Here is a 4956-nt window from a genome sequence, read left to right as displayed (position 1 = left end):
GCAGTACTCCAGCTGCGGCCTGACCAGTGCCGCATAGAGGGGGAGGATCACCTCCCTGGCCTGCTCGAGATGCATCTGTGGATGCATGACAAGGTGCGGTTGGCCTTCCTGACTGCCTCTCCACACCGCCGGCCCATGTTCATCTTGGAGTCAATGATGACCCCCAGATCCTTTTCCGCCTCCGTGCTGACGGTTCTAAACCACAAGAATCAGATCAGTGACTGCTGCCAGTGAAGCTCATGGAAGAGGAGCTAGATGTGCAATTCTCAAGAGTGAAGGAGTTCAACGGGCTCCAAAGCCAAACTGCAGAAGACTATTCCCTTGTTCTTGCAGCTGTTCCAGTTGTCTCAGTACCTCTGTAGATCCCCAGAGGGTCAGTGGAGCCAAAGCACCAGAAATGGACCAGAGAAGAAACTAATTAGGAGCCTGGATTATGAAAGCCAATTTGAATTTGTTTCCATTTTTAATTTGTGAATTGCCTGCATAACAATCACACGTCAAAGCAGGTGCCCAGATATTTGCTGTTAATGTTGCTTCAACCCATGGACGTTTCAGGGAAGTTAGCACAGGGGGAAATCTGGGGTGCCTCTCAACCTCAACCTGCATTTGTTTTCAGTACAGCAGGTTTTAGGGGAGTCAGAACCATAGTAGTAAAGCTTTGAGAAACATCACAGAAACTGGGACTTACATATTCTGTAAGTGAAAAACTTTTGAGCTTGCAAACTATCCAGCATCCACAGAACCATGAACTAGGAGCAGTAAGGTCCTCAAAAAAGCTACTGTTGGAGAAGACTGCAGTACCAGAAATGTATTTCAAGATAAGGCAAGGAGTTCTTAGGGTGACACCATTTATTGGAAGAACTATGCAGTCAGAATAAAGTTAGACAACATTTCCAATGCGAGATATTCTTCCTCAGGTCTCTGATCACAGGAATCCAGGCACACTACAGTGAAACACAGCGGAGGGGAGGAGAGAAATTCTCAGGGGTAGCAGACTTAATTAGCAGAAGAAAAGGTGATTAGTGGGAGATCAAGACCCAACAAAAGGGAGGGGAGGCACTCTTATTCCCATAATTTTCAGATCATCACATTACTCTTACATTACCATTTCCAGAGTAAGTGCAGAGAAGCCCAGTCTTGCAAATTGCCACATTTAAACTTGAAAAGCAAATTTTTCTGTGCATTAAATTCTCTGCATAATTAAGCTTCATAGCTTTCAAAAGCTGTTGGCAGCCCTGTATCAGCCACAGAAAGTATTTTATATGAATATCACTAGATAATTTGCATGTCATCAAAAAAAGGAATCTGTCTTGCTTTCATTGAAGTCAATAGGAAACTACTGCAACCTAACAATTCTACAAACTCATTTTATACTCTTCCTAATCTGCTACACCTGATATGAACTTCCCTCTCCATCCTGTTATTGTTTAGCTTGATTTGGGTCACGCATGCTGTGGCACAGGGACTTTCCTTAATTAATGGAAAAAGATACATTTTACAATACCACTGTAGTCAAATGTCATACAGTGGACAGGCTTGGGGCTATGACATTTGCACGTGTGATTTATTCAAAGAGCAATTCTCTGAAAAATTACTACAGATGAATCGCACCCTTTTACTCCGTAGGTCTGTATGTGTAGTCACATCTGCACTTTACCAGATAAAGGGTTTGGGTTTTTTTACAACTTCTTGTTCATATTAGCTGAGAGGGAGCTGAGGTCTAGTCTTTTATTGATCAACAGAATTATTTACTAAGCTGTAGTCAACTACACTGGAGCAAAAACACTGAAGGCAGGTGAGTGAAGATCTGATCAGTCTGCAAAAGGTTTACTGGGAAATGGCACTTCCAAGTAACTCAAAGTCCAAGTTGACACCCCTGCTTAACTTGAAAACTATGTATATTTGATAGAAATGATTGAGGCATAAAAACGCAAAAGCTTATACTAGTTTTAACCAATATAAGCCTTGTTCAGGGTAGGCTTCTGCTTTACCTGAACGTCAGAACTCATGAGCGTAAGACACATTCCAGCTTCACTGACCTGTGCAAACCCAGCCTGAGAATTTTGCATTTTTCCTATTAAAAAAAAAGTGAAGAACATCAGTAAGAGCTTTAACCTGCTAATGCCCCCGCACAAAAACATTCAAACTATTTGCCTCCATATATTTAAATCAGCAGATACATTTTGTCACCGACTTAGGATTTCCATATAAATGTTCTGCAGTGTAGCGCTGGAGGAGCTTGTCATTTTGCGTACGCTTCAGAATGCTTCAGCGTGCTTACTCTGTACATCTCCTGCCTTCTTATCTGTTGGACAAATTCAACTGAGTCACTGCAACAATTATGCTGTCAGCAAGAGGTGAAATATTAATGGCTTTAGCACTGTAAGGAGACCATATTAAAGGATAATTAAACAGAATGGGTCAAATAAGACTTTAACATATTCTCCAGGCAAAAGAAATCTTCAGAAGTAGGCTATTTAGCTTAACTGGTGCCCTTTCATGTTGAGTTTTACCCCAGCTCAGAATTATTTAGTGCTCTGCATGGATGGAAAAGTAGGTTTCATTTAGAAATTAAAGTTCAACTACGCAGTTCCCATTGAGTTCCCCAATCAGTATTTTTAGTGAATGCAGGGGTTTTTTCCCCCCCAGAAGACTCACTAGCAGCCTTAAAGAGGTTTGAACAATACACCTACAACAGCTAAAAATGGAATGTGCCTCCTCAACGTTAACTTTAACATTCACCGATGAAGGGAAGTTATCAATCACCCACACCAAAGAAGTTGTCAGGGACAATAAACATCCCTGAAACATAAATTACAGCCTTGTAGACGCAAATTTATTATTAAAGTGAACAATTCAATTAACCACAAGAAAAGTCTCATTTAGGCAACTAAAAAATTTAATTGACGCTGTCAGGAATATTTCAGATTACTGAAAGAATCACATTTTTAAAAACTGCCAAGGATTTAGAATCCCCACCTACCCATTCTGGAAAGAATTTGCATTTTCAAGTTCCACACAGTAGCTAGCAGATACCCACTGATCAGAAGCCCTGGTCAATGCATGTAGGCCTCAGGATCATGAGCTCCATTTATTTAGATGTTATTCTTCATTCAGTCAGCAAATGCAGTGATTGGATTGCATTGAAGCAGTGAACTTATTTTTGGTTCCCCAAAGTACCGTGCTCCAGTTTTGATGCTGATCACTGTATGTCTTTGGACAGGTCGCTTCATTTCTGTGCCTCAGTTTTGCCATCTGTAAAATGGGGATAAAAACACCCCAAACCCACCTAACTCGGCACCATTCCTAGAGGATTCATGGCTGGAAAGCAGGAAACAAGTGGTATGATTTATTTTACTCCACCTTATTCAGATCCAAATTTAATTGGGTTCAGATACAGCAAACAAGGGGCTGCCATCAATGAGGAAAACATACTCCCTTGTGAATGTTTGTTTGATAAGCAAAATTAACTGGACATTCCTGATCTGTTCATTTTTATCTGTTCCCAAGGGCCTTCCCTGCACTACTGGACAACTGTCCAGTTAAAAGGCAAAGACCTACAAGAGGAGAGAACCATTTAAGAAATGTGATATAAAAAGTCCACTTTTTGCCTGCTGGTATGAGAGCATGAAGCAAAGGAGGGGAAGTGGGGATTTCGGGTCACAGATTCACAGAAGTTTAGGGTTGGAAGGGACCTCATGAGATCATTGAGTCCAGCTCCCTGTGGGCAGGAAAGATTGCTGGGGTCAAATAACGCCAGCAAGGTGTGCATCTAGTGTCCTTTTGAAGATCATGTTGATCACCCCTGCTGCAAAGGACTAAGCCCTTCTCACCCAAACAGTTACTTTATAAAGGCTGCTCCAACCAAGTAACTGTTGAGCCATCATCTCATCTACTAGCATTTTAAATAGTATCCAAGATCTAAGACTATACTTTGTAACAGTACTCAAAAGTTAACTGAACTGATATTTTTAGAATATTAATTCAATTCAGTCTCAAGGATATGTCTTGTATCCAAACTGCATTTCTCATAAGAGGGAGAATATAAATTGCAGACTAGTATTTCAGCTTTAGAAAAAAAGTCAACTTGAAAGCCTACACTTAGGAAAAATCTATCTTTAAATATGCTCCCATCTTCCCTCTTGCAGTTTTTCAGCAGCACTCGCTGCCTGCTACTGTTTATTTTCAAGCACCCACTACAAATTAGAGACGTTAACCCTTCTAAAGCACCATGCTGGTGTGGTTTCATCTGAACCTGCAAAAGTTTCCTCCCTCAAGTCATGTCACTAGATAGAACTGCAGAGATAAGGAAGTGTGGGGTTTGAGACATGCATGTGTGAGAAAACCCACAGACATGGTAAGGCTGTAGCAGAAAGCTACAGAAGCTTGTGCAAGGGTAACAGGGTATCTAGGAAGCAATTCCTGTAATACACAGCTCTGGCTTAGCTCAGCAAGATAAAAAAGCATGTAGGAAACAAGCAAGTCTTGTGCTCCCACTGAACTTGCTGGCAGGGAGTGGATATAAAAGGGTTAAATGCCAAATTCCAAGTGCTTGATATAAACCGAGGGACCTTGAATTACTGAGTTCTTAACACCATTTCCTGCACATTTTATAGCAAACAAAGATTTTTCTTTGAAGAGGAAGGTAACATAACAGTAAAGGGGTTTTGCTTCTAATAAGGAGGAGGAAAGTACAGCAAAATAGTTCGGGTAGCAAAGTGACACATGCGGCAGCATTTATAAGATGTCAGGATGCCTCCAACTTGCATGGAACAATACGTACTTTGCAAATAGTTCCATGAATCCAAAGCGGCCATATTGCACAGGTAACCTTTGCAAGGTAACTGTTGGAAATAAAGCTGTTGTCATTCACCTGTCACCCTGAGATCTTTTAAATTTTAATCGGGGGTCTGATCTACCATTAATTCCCATCAGGGACACCCATCGCAAGCCTTC

Source organism: Crocodylus porosus, unplaced genomic scaffold, assembly GCF_001723895.1.
Source record: "Crocodylus porosus isolate Cpor-Errol unplaced genomic scaffold, CroPor_comp1, whole genome shotgun sequence".
Classification (NCBI taxonomy): Eukaryota; Metazoa; Chordata; order Crocodylia; family Crocodylidae; genus Crocodylus; species Crocodylus porosus.
The sequence above is the reverse complement of the archived record's forward strand: the minus strand, read 5'-3'. Positions refer to the sequence as shown.